Consider the following 13126-nt stretch of genomic DNA (forward strand, 5'->3'; position numbering starts at 1 on the left):
AATAAAAAATTCCTCACCTTAATTTACTGCTTCAATATGTCAATCACATTCCTTATTCCTAGGATCTGTATAATTGACACCTTCCTTTTCTAGCTTGTATATTTTGTATATGAACATGACACCTTCCTTTTCTAGCTTGTATATTTTGTGTAAATACATGTTCATAGTATCAAGGAATATAAGCTTCACAATTATTCTCAAATCTGTGTTGTCTCTTTAATCTCTAAACACCATACTAGGAAAATTCCTTTGTGTACCAGTGGGTAAAAGAGGTCGTTGTGGAGATATAGTAATTTTTTAGGGTGGCTGAGGCAATTTTACTATTTTTTTCAGATCAATTTTGTTAAATAATTCATAAAGCAAAAAATAGATATATGGAAATGCGTGTGCCTTTTCAAAACAGTGGCTTGATAAGGGTACATCGAGAAGAGAAACAAAAAACAAGGAAAAACACTTGCTCCAGGATGGATCTGGCTCAAGGAAAAACGCATTCAGCAGCATAGCGCTCAATATCACCGTCCGTGCCGGCATGAGTCAATGTTTCGGATTTTAAAAGAAATCCGAAGCATCCAAGTACTTTTTGGACGGTGAAATTGAGCGCTGCTCAGCCTCCCAAGTCCCTCATGGATATTGATGCATAGAGCAAGGTGATTTTATTAATTAGCACTCTAATCCACTAATTCCCTTGTCATTTTCTGGTTCAACCATGTGTTTTTCACTTTGCCTAATAGGAGTAGTATAAATGAGGCCTCCTCATGCATTACACATGGATTGCTACCATTCTTTTGTACGCTCATCAATGAGAAGACCAAAACGAGTATATCTGAAGCTTTATATTGCCGGCCACATTTGAGAAACTAGCTAGGGTCTTTAGACAAAAGCTTGTATTGGTCAAGATTCAATGCATTCTGAAGCATCTGAACTATTAGATTTCTTGAAGGTTTCAACCTAAAATTAATTGGCAATAGGTGAAGTAACCTCTAGATTATATTAACCAAGTTTGGGTGGCTTAGATGAGTGATATGTGACAAAGTCTAACATGAACTATGGCAATTGCCCAAAAAAAGTGTGGAGAAAAGTAACAAAACTAAAAGTGTTGTTAATTGTGTGCCAGATTTTGTTGCCTCTGCCACTAGTAGACGATGGGATCGGTTCTTAAAAAAAGTTTTTGAGATATGGTCGGTCTCGTAAGCCTCGAGGCGTATAACATGTTAATATACTCCAAACACACCCAATTCGCTTCTTTTTTATCGATCGGCAGCACACCCACTTTCGTTTTTAAGGTGCTTTAATTGGGATCCGGGTACTGTGTTGCGCAGCACCCAGCCGCTAGCATCGGTCCGACGATCGGAGACGTCCATTGCGTAGAGCTCGTCGAGAATTGCAAGTGTACCAAAAATCAAACTCGATCAAATATCGTTAAGTGCCTCATCAGAACACATATAACTTGAAAAGAATGGATTTAGTGGTTTTGATCCCGTGTTTCGTATCCATTAGAATTCTTCTTCTTTTTCAAGTTATATGTATTCCGATGAGGTACTTAACAATAGTTGATCGAATTGATTTTTGGAAAACTTGTAGTACTCAAAGAGCTCTATGCAATGGACGTCTCTGATTATCGGACCGATGCCGGCGGGCCGCACAGCACAGTCCCCGATCCCTTTAATTATTCTTATTTGTTGCATTTTTAATCTCTCTCTCTCTCTCTCCATTCCAATTAATTTGCAGAAATCTCGAAATTTATTATTATGTTTAATTTGTTCTCTTTCACACGATTTTTAAAGACTTTGTTATTCGTAGAAATCTTTGAGATGCGAAAAACGTATGATTTTTCTTCACAAAACTGAATTATGCATGGATCTGATTGAACAAACTAGCAGTGGGGCCACAGGTCCCCACCGTAATTTCAACAATTATTTATCTATTTTTTGCAATAGCAAAAAGATTTTTATTAATTTTTGAGGAAAATTACAAAGATTAAACGGATTTCGGGCACACCGATAAAAAATTACCCCGAAAATCAACACCAAAAGATGGCAAGAAGCCAACCAAACCAAAAAACCTTAAAATCATGAAAACACCACAAGGGACTAGCCCGCAAACCTAAAACAGCAACCCAAAAAATCAAAAAATTATTTCCGATTGACCAAGGAAAAAAAGACTTATTTTTCATAAAGATTCGTTTTCTATCTGTATGTTGTAGCAAATTTTACGTTTTAAATTCATTTCGTTTATATTACTATCATTTACTATGAAAGATAAAAAATTCTAAGACCATGTTAATTAATGGTGCCCTCATTGGACTAAATTCTTGGCTACGCCACTCGAACAAATAACGCATGAAACTCCGACACGGCAACACGATTAAGTGATGACTATATTAAATGTGTTGCACACGTTGGGATATTGTGATCATGTCAAGAACACAAAGGTGAAAACACAAGGTGATACGAATTATCGAACACTTCACTTTCGAATTGTATTTCTGTGTCGCGGAGTATTAATGCCTGGAATATTGCAAAGGCATTAAACAATAGATCACCCAAAATTAAGTATTAAAATGCTGGTTAAGAAAATAGTATTTAAGGCTGATTAGTTGCGGATACGGGCTCCTTTCCAGTTTGCATCTGTTAAATTAATTTCGTTTGCTTTTGACTTTTGAGCTGTTTTGGGCCAATTTTGCATCCATAACATAGGGTGGTCCGAATTGTTAATCTAGTGGATATGGTGGTCCATTGAGAAGGTTACCCGTGCGAAAAGTGTCAGCTTGATTGATCGAAACTAGACACTTAGATGAATAAAGTATTTGTAAAACGAAAAAGACTGAACGTCGAATTTGAATTTTATTTTTTCACAAAAGGTTTTTTTTTTTTTTAAGTAAGTAGTAACTATCAGGGTCCAATTCAGTTGTTTACCAAAAAAGAAGAAGGTCCAATTAAGTGTTTTTTTTTTGGTTACATGGAAGACCTTTTTGTGTGGCCTATGAGATACAAGTAATTAATAGTTTTGATTACTCTCTGGATTGAACACAATACTTTATCAAATGCCCATTAGGGTTTGAACCCATCAAATTAATATTCCCTCACTCCTAAAATATTTGTCCGGTCCTCAAGACAAGTACATTTTTACCAAGAAAAATTAAAACTTTTTTTTTCATAGATTAAAAGAATTTATTGAGATCTAATAAATTGTTAAAAAATATTTATATTTTTATAATTATTTTTAAATTCTTGTTTTGCGATGTGAACATATATTTTGAGATGGAAGGAGTAATCGAAAATTTAGTGTGTGACTCTTCATGCTCCTCATGATACATAGTACTTATTTCATAAGAATGTAATAATTTCGCCGCTTGACAAAAACAGAGAAATCTCGTCCCTGAAATAATGAGGGTCTTCATGCATTTAAATTTCACAGAAAACCTATAGGTACCGATCAAAATCCCATCGAAATTGTATCGACGGTTGCGTCGGGCCATCTCCGGCCACCGGACGGCCAATCCGAGCCGTCCAAAAATTCTTAAAAAAAAAGAAAAGAAGAGGGCCCACTCGGGAATCAACGGCATCCGATGTGTGTAAGGTGTTTGATCCAAACACCCTATTTTTCGTGTATAGAGTGCAAAAAATTATTACCATTACTAAATTGTGCTGGACCCGAGGACCTTGTAGTGAGCTTACAAGGTCGTAGTGAGCATTTGAGCCGTCTATCTCAACAATCAACGATTCAGATTTAAAACAAATTATTATAGGGAGGAGTTATTCTCTTCTGTGGAAGAGTTTTTTTTTTTTTTAACTCTTCACTGAAATAGTTTGTTTTAAATCCGAACCGTTGAAAACACTTTTCGACGCCTAAAATTGCTCACTACGATTTCGTTCACTACAGATCCCCGGATCCGTGTAGACGTGTTAACGTTTTAAGTAAGTTGGTCGTATTTTTGCCGATAAAAGGAAAAAAGTAATTGGATCGGTAATTTAAGGGAATAGTTAGGATTGATCAAAAAGAGGAAAGAGATGCTATGTGCACAATCATCCGAACACAATATCTCACATATACATGGGTCTCACACATATTTAACATATAAGACCCACATCTATGCAAAAAATTATATTTAGTGTTGTGTTTAAATGATTGGGCGCCTAACATTTTTGAAAAGGAAAATAGTTAGGCTCAGTGGGCAGCTGGTGGGCTGTGAATTTTTATTGATGGTTGTGACCGAGTCGTCGACAACTACGGCACGGCCCACGGACCTTCAAATGCGCAAGGAAAAGTCAGAGTCAACCCGACTTTTGAAACTTACTGTACAAAAGTCAGTGGGCGTGCAAAAGAAAAAAACATCAAAGCAACCGTGTTAGGACTTGGACTAACGGACGGTGTGCACCACATGGGTTAATCGCACGTTGTGTGGCGAAGGGTTTATTTTGGGCTCCACCAAAATTCAAAAAAATATTCATAAATTTTAAAATAATTATTTATGAGATTTTGTAAAAACAATTAGCTTCAACGAATATTGATAGATATGTTTTCTAAAATCGTATGCTTCCAAGATTCTGCCTTGATTTCATCTACCGAACGGATCGAACTTTTGCTTCATTTTCTCTTCTTCTATTGCCGGAACTAGGTTTATGTCGCCCAATACTTATCTGTTAGAGCTGATTTTTTATAGAATGTCATAAATAATTACTCCCTCCGTCCCTTTTTTAGAGTCCAGTATTTCATTTTGAGCTGTCTTTTAATAAATGTCTATTTTATAAAGTTAGTGGGTAAAATTTGGAGAATTTTTCATTTTGCCTCTAAAAGTAGATTCCATTTTAAAAAGTTAGTGAGTAAAAATGTAATGATGATGTTTTTATAGAGGGTAAGAAGAGAAAGTTGAGGTAAACGTTGCTGTAAAAGGTGTAATGATGATGTCTTTTTAATAAGTTGAAATTATGAAACAGAACACTTAAAAAGAGAAGGAATGAGTATTTTAAAATTTATGAATATTTTTTTATAGTACTTTTGTGTTGCACGAAGTGGGTCCCACACAATATGCGGTGGTCCTATACTTTTTGAAATCTAAGTGGAAGTGAAAATAACTGTTAATGATGGTTTGGTAGTTTAAACCATCGTTAACATTTGAATAAAACTCAATTTGGGATAGGTTTAAGTTGTTGTCAAGGAGTAGAGTGGGTTTCAAAATGATTTTATTCAAATTTTAAATTTGAGTAAGAAAACGGATAGAGGCCGAAAATGCTAGCTTATAAGCTCAGTTGAACTAGGATTGCGCGTACGGACGGAACCGAGATTTTATATGTTGGAAGGCCGTAATTGCTAACAACAAAACGGGTAAGGGCCAGAGACAATTATTATGGATCCATTCAAAAAGGGCCCACAAATAGTCCAAACTGAACCGAAGTGATTGAAAAGAACTGAACGGGATACGGCCCCCTTTTATACTGCTAATCAACTTCCACCTGTTCGAAAAGGGTCCATTACTTTTTCCATGAAACGATGTCTACCCGCCGCACTCATCAGCACTGTGGGGGGAGGAGAATAACACAAGCAAGCTAATCAATTGAAAAGAACTGCACGGGATACTGCTTAAATTCTGAAGTAATTTTTGGGTGTTTTGTTAACGCCTCTAACGATATTGAACGAAACTCATTTTTTACAAGGACCTTAAATGACATATTTTGAACAAAATGAGCGGCTCCGATCATTTTTGTGCTACCCGAGACGGAAGAAAATGGGCTCTGTGCACAACTGCTGTGCACAGCTTGCTGTGCACGTAGCTTTTCTGTAATCAATTTGTCGTGTCTGAGAAAGTCTACCAACCAATTTGGACTTCTGCAAAATTATGGACAGGTTAATTTTTAGGGGTTTTTGGCCAGTCCTTTTGGTTACTATCTTTTTAATCTTTACAAGATTTTGGTTAAATTTCTTGCACCGTTTTTTTCGTCTTGACTAAAAGATTTAGAACGTTATAATATAAATCATAGACAAAAGTTGAAAAAATTCGCCGTCTCATTTAAACTTTGGTCTAATTTAGATCTTTTTTGTCATCCTGGATCATTTTCAACTTTGGTCTTTCCTTTTATATTTTCAGATCCCACACTTCGTAAAGGAAAAAATATTTGTAAAAATTTGACCTAAATCTTATAAAGATTAAAAAAACAACTAAAAATACGGTGCCAAAAAAATTCCTTAAAAGTTAGGCGAAAGACTCATTCAATTCCAAGCACCTTTACCATTTGGACTTTGACGCTGGCTTGATGCAAAAGCGTGACGTTTGGCTTCTAGATTGAACTAAATATTGTTAATCCCCTCAAGGAAACAGAAACAGAAACAGCAATGCTAGCTATAGACAAAATTTGAGTAATAATATTGGCCACGTGTAGCCAATACGGGCGGTCCCCGTGTTTTTTAATCCCAAGGGTTATGTGAAAGCTCCGTAGGACGGTCCATTTCTCTTAAGGACCACCGCATTTTAAGCTAAAATGCGGATTACTTAGCTACCGTTGGATTGTGTTTTGAATGGTTAAGATTCGCGGACAATCTATTCGCGCTACAATCTATTCGCACGAGTAGCGTGAATAGATTGTCCGCGAATCCTGACCATTCAAAACACAATCCAACGGCCAGAATGGCAATCCGCATTTTAAGCTAAAATGCGGTGATCCTTGTGTGAAACTCTCCGTATGATTATAGATAAGCTTTGTCCTATGTTTAGTTTTAGGTTGACATAAATGATATAGTATGTGACAAAATTTGAGTAACAGCCGTTGGATTGCGATTTCAAGTGAGGTGGACTACGGACTCGGGGAGCCTGTAGTGACTTGGGTCACCACAGGGTTGTTGTGGCTCAAAACGGTAACGTTTTGAGCCAAGAAAAAGTGGGAAAAAAAGGGCTGCAAGGCCCTGTTTGCTGAAAATGAGAAGAAAAAAATTAAGTGCTCTAATTTTCAATTTGCTTGAACCAGTGCAAAGATCTTATTTTTCTTATCATTTTATCTTAAAGGGTCATAATTAATTTTTGACTCTAGGACTCTCGTTAATTAGTCCTAAGAGATATTTGGTTCTACGACTTTCTTAGGGCTAACCAACGAGAGCCCTATAGTCAAAAATTATTTATGACCCCTTAAAATAAAATGATCATAAAAATAAGATCTTTGCACCGGTTCAAACGGATTGAAAATTAGAGTACTTAACTTTTTAACCCTATTTTTTAATATATAAATGGTCTAAAGATTGTTGAAAAATTAAATGATCTAATTTTCAATCCGTTTGAATTTGTGTGAAGATCTTATTTTTATGATCATTTTATTCTAAGGGGTCATAAATAATTTTTGACTCTAGGACTCTCATTGGTTAGCCCTAAGAAAGTCGTAGAACCAAATATCTTTTAGGACTAACTAATGAGAGTCCCAAAATAAAAAATTATTTATGATGCTTTAGGATAAAATGATTAGAAAAATAAGATCTTCATACTGGTTCAAACGGATTGAAAATTAGAGCACTTAATTTTTCAACAATCTTTAGACCATTTATATATTAAAAAATATGGTTAAAAAGTTAAGTGCTCCAATCTAATTTTCAATCCGTTTGAACAGGTACAAACATTTTATTTTTGTGATCATTTTATTTTAAGGGGTCATAAATAATTTTTGAATTTAGGGCTCTTGTTGATTAGCCCTAAGAAAGTCGTAGAACCAAATATCTCTTAAGACTAACTAACGAGAGTCCTAGAGTCCAAAATTAATTATGAGAGTTTAAGATAAAATGATATGAAAAATAAGATCTTTACACTGGTTCAAATAACAGGCCATTGCAGCCCTTTTTTTCCCACTTTTTCTTGCCTCAAAACGTTACCGTCTTAAACCACAACAACCCTGTGGTGACTTGGGTCACCACAGGCACCCCCCGTCCGGTGGACTACGTAGTTCGAATTTGTGTTTTCTCGGGATCAGTAATCCAAGTGAGGTGGACTACATAGCCTTCCATATGGGGATTAGTGATTACTAGGCCAATTAGACAAAAACCTAATTTAATCCCACACCCTGCAGTTTGTTTACCTCTGAGATTAGGGACATGCAATTCATTTCGACGTGGACCCTCCCAATCAAACAGGCCCTATCTGGATAAGATTTCTTCCCTTATGGTTGTGCATGGGCGTTTCCACTAATAATTATGTTTTGAGAAATTTTTTAGAGCAATCAAGATGTCAGGTGTTTCCAGTAGTGAATATGTTATTGAGAAATGTCAAGTTGTTTTCAATAGTGAATAAGTTGTAGATGGATTTGTGAGTAGACTTACTGTAGCAAAAAAAAAAAAAAAGCCTTGTTGACTACTTTTTTGTTAGTATAAACGAGACGGTGAAATGGTAAAACTTATTGATTAGTGTAAACAAGATAGAAAAAACGTGTAAGTTTTTTTTCCGTTTTTTTCTAGTGGAAACATGGATATACCTAGTCACCCGTCACCAAGGCTACAACACCATATAATATGATATATTAATTAGTGCCCGAGGGATTCATTTGGGTAATCTAATCCCATGCTGAAACTAGTCAAATTTGCACTTAACCTTGTCGCTCTTTATTTCCTCGCAAGGAGGAAAGCGCACCAACAGCGTGTATTGCGTGATTTTACCGTGTTTTTTGCACTTGACTCGGTGGACAATTGACTGGAAGAGAACTTCGATTTGCCCGAGTAGCAGGCATGATTTGGAGTTTGTGAGTTGACATATATAGACATAACATTTGTAGCCCCTTGGGAGTTGAAACCTCGACCAACGTCCAACCCTTCGGGTCCATAAATGCTCTTTTCATGTGTGTTTTTTTGTTTTTTTGGGATCATGATGCTCTTTCGTGTTGGAAATGATCATCTTTTAATATATATAGACTTTCAAGTAGTATCCAATAAAAATAGCATAACACAAATTTAATTTTGGAAATCTAAAGAAAAACTGATTATATTTAATTCAGATTTTTCAAACGAAAAATATCCAAAGAGGATGACATGCTAATAGATCACATAACATACACACTTTCCATGGTTTTGAGAAGCGGAAATGTTTGGTAAACACCAAATTGAATTTACACAGTTTCAATCACACCCCCTCTCACATGGTCACATACATGTGGATCCCACAATGTGGATTCTAAATGCGAGATCCACATGTATGAAAGAGAGGTGTGGTCGGATCTGTGTAAATTATGTGGTGACTCCACCACGGGCTCTTTCTCTTGCGCCCTAGCTGTGTGAATTATAACTTAAGATAACCTTGGGTTGGTGAATAAAACCCGACAGAACTTAATATTTGAGAAAAATATGGAATATTAGCTTAGTGTTCATTTTGCTATTAATTGTTCAGGTTAACTGCATGGGTTGAAGAATAAATCTTTTCGTTTGGATGGATCGATAGATGAGAATATATGTCCGTGTAGTTGATTCCATCGGTACTGTAGTTTTCCATCATTCTTGTAGCACTTATATTCTCTCTTACTCTGCAAAATCATGATCCAAACGTAATTCGTTTGACCAAGTAGCTATATATACTCTATATGGCAATAGCAGTTTCTTACGTAATTCACTTGGCAGCGAAGGAATTCGACTTGTAAAAATAAAATAAAATCAATTAAGTGGTAAGGATCGAACTTCGAGCACGTAATCCCAAGAGGTTGGCCGGGTTTGATATGGGATTCAGGGGGTTTTTGTCTCCTAAGTTGCAGGTTCAATTCTCTTTATCACTTCTATGCGTGTGAAAAACGGTTGCGGGAGAGACTGTGGATTAGTTCAAGGGGCGCACATACTGACCTTGGACACACTATCTTTACCAAAAATAAAACCTTGAAGTACGTAGTAATTGAATGGAGAAAGTGTTTGATCAAACCGACAAGAAGATCTCAAAATGGGTAGCCTGGACAATTGGACAAAACACAAAAAGATGATGGATTCCTCACTTTTGAGTCATGGAGTGGGGCTGTAAATTAACGGCACAGAGCCCAAACTCGACTCTACTCTCTAAGTTATGGCCCAAAGAAGTTCCCTTGCAAATGGTTAGTTTTGAGGCGTCAAAGCCCAACAATTTGAACCATTTCCCCCCTTTAATACAGAGAATTGGACTAAAGTCCAAAAGCAGGTAACTATTGGCCATTTATTTTTTAATACTAAAAATGTTCTTGATGAATATTAATTATCAAATATGTCCTTAGCCGTCATTTTCCCTTTTAGTATTACCGTTTAGGATCCATTAACTTAAAAGTGTTTCAGTTTAAAGTCCTTGATTGGACAAAAATGACCTGTCTCCCTTCTTCCTCGTGCGGACTCGCACTTCTCTTTCTTTTCTCTTGCGCGAGAGCTCATAGCTGTTGTGGACAGGTCATTCTCACAAATTGTATTGATTGGGGCCCACGTGTAGACAGGTGTTGTGTTTGTTTTGAGGACTACTTTTTTCTAAGCCAAGCTATTGACATGTAGTATCAACATCTGGTAGTACCATGTGAGAATGGGGCCGCATTGAAATCAATGCTGAAAAACAGACTAGAAATTAAGATTAGTACTGGTCTTTTATTCTTTAAGAATCAAGTCAGGCACCGTTTTTTTTTAGGTATTTATCTTTTGATTTATGAGACATGTCATTTTTTTACAAAGCATCACCTCTAATTCAAAAAATAAATACATATTTTAGTTTGTGGGACACACCTCAGTTCATTATATTTTCTATCAGTTGTTTAATCGGTATTTTAGTTCAAAACATCCATTATTAAAACCAAGGCGGATCCGGGGACCCCTAAAAAAATCTCTAAAAAAACTTATTTAACTTTTTTTAGAGGTTTTTTTAGGGGTCCCCGGAACCGCCCCGATTTAAAATAACTTATTTAACTTTGTTATCTAAATTGTATTTTTAGAAAAAATAAGTGATATATTGGCGTAAACACAAAAATTTTAGTGTGAACTCATCCATTATCTGTTGCTTTATTTTTGGGAGAAGAAAAAAATAGATTGACAAAGTTAACGTCATCTGTTGCTTTTTTTTTTTGAAAGATGAAAAGAATATATTTGAGCATATAAGGTCATCTGTTACTTTATTTTAGAAATAGTTCAGCAGAGATAATATTATATGTTTTTTATTTTGAAAGATACAAAGAATAAATTAGCACATTAAGCGCTTTGTTTGGTTGATAGTTTAGTTTTGGTAGTAGGTAGAGAGAGAAATAGGGTAATGATTGGACAGAGGGATAATGATTGAAGAGAGATAGAGAGAAATGAAATTAATAATTGAAAATATAGGGTAATAACTGGAGAAAGATATAGGGTAATGATTAAAAAATAAAACTAAAACTAAAGATAAATGGCAACCGAACATTATTTGTTGCTTTATTCGGTGTGACAAAAAAATGTTCAACAAAGATAACCACATTTGTTGGTGTTACGATTTTGGAAAATTCAAATTTTCACAGATAACCTTATTTGTTAATTGCAAGTGGGGCGTCAGTGCAGTTTTTACGGCTCTTTGCCCCAATACATAATGTGTGAGGTTCTAGTTACCCCCTCCCCTCCCCTCACACTAACATCTAACTTATAACCACTTCCATAAAGTATAGCAAAAAAAAACCTTTTCTGTTAAATTGTTTTGGGATAATACAGAGTATGAATTTGGACATATAACCATATATATATATATATATATATATATATATATATATATACACACACATAAACATACTCCCTCCATCCCTAAATAAATATCCGGCCCACAAACCTAGGCCTTTAAATAGATGCATTCTTTTTTTCAAAAAATTAGGAAAAATACCTTCAGGGCCAAGGTATTTTTTTCCAATTTTTTCAAATATTTTGAACCCAAAAAATGTATGTTTTTAAAGGTCTAGGTTTGCTGGCTGGACATTTATTTAGAAACAGAGGAAGCATAAGGTTATTTGTGTCCTTCATGTGTCACACATATAATGTTACCGGTGTGTATTTATTTGTGTTATTAAGAACAACATAACACATATAAAATCATATTTTTGGTTGGTGGGTCACACATACAATGTTAAATGTGTGTATTTATTTTGTTATTAGGATGCCAAAGTAACACATACAAACTTATATTTTTGTTTTACGCCATACAAATAACGTTATCTATGTGTCAAAGTAATACATAAATAAGATTATTTTTTTGTTTGAATGTGGAGCATGTGCCGCTTATCCCATCAAATGGAGTTTTTGTCTTTTTTCCACAGCCCAATTCACAACCCAAGTGCAAATAGAAAACTAATATTGCAGGTCAAAGTCTCCTCAACCAGCTATCATCGTTCACCATCGATAAACTTCCCAGTATAGTTTACCGGCGATAAAGTTCCCAGCACTATACTGTCGATCCAACATTTCTCAATTATGATTCCGGTGTTCATTGGGTTTTTATCGGTTCAGCCTTGGGCGGCAACCAAGTTTTCTGGCCGGAGTTGGTGTGGTTGGTGTGGATGTCGCAGTCTAGGAAGATGGCAGCAGCATTGTTGACGATGACATCGAGCATGTCATAGCTAAATTGTTGCTCGAGGTAATTTAGAAAAATCACCGCGTCAATCACTAGAGGTTGTTGCTGGAGATGCCGTCGAAAAAATCACAGGGCTCTCAATCGGTGAAGGTTGTCGGCCATCGAGAGAGAGAGAGAGAGAGTGTAGCGGACCGAGTAAAACGGCTCGGACCATTTCCGAACGTGATCCAATAATCTCTTTCAACTCCAAGTCATCTTTTTCCCAACGTTCGGAATAGCAACCGTAGCCGAGGGTCCCCGTAGCCAAAGGTCCTGTTAATTACTACTTCCATAAACGCTCCAGTCCGAGCACCCGCATGGGCGGGGAATACGTTCGTTTGGACGGCTGCCGAGGTCGCACGACATGCTCGGTTCCGAGCGTGGCGTGGCCGACGATCCAGCCCGTCTGCGTTAGAACAGTAGCCGTGGCAATGATGATGGTCGTGACGTCATCCAAACGATTATGAGGATAATGATGGGGGCACGTGAAGGTGCCAGCTCATCTTGGAAACGGTTGCAAAACACTAAACGTGATGTAAGAGTGACATCAGCCGACGCGTGTTGAGTGTTGGTTCGACCTTGGAGACCAAGCTAAGGGTTCTCTATAAATAT

This window comes from Rhododendron vialii, chromosome 4a, assembly GCF_030253575.1.
Source record: "Rhododendron vialii isolate Sample 1 chromosome 4a, ASM3025357v1".
Taxonomy (NCBI): Eukaryota; Viridiplantae; Streptophyta; class Magnoliopsida; order Ericales; family Ericaceae; genus Rhododendron; species Rhododendron vialii.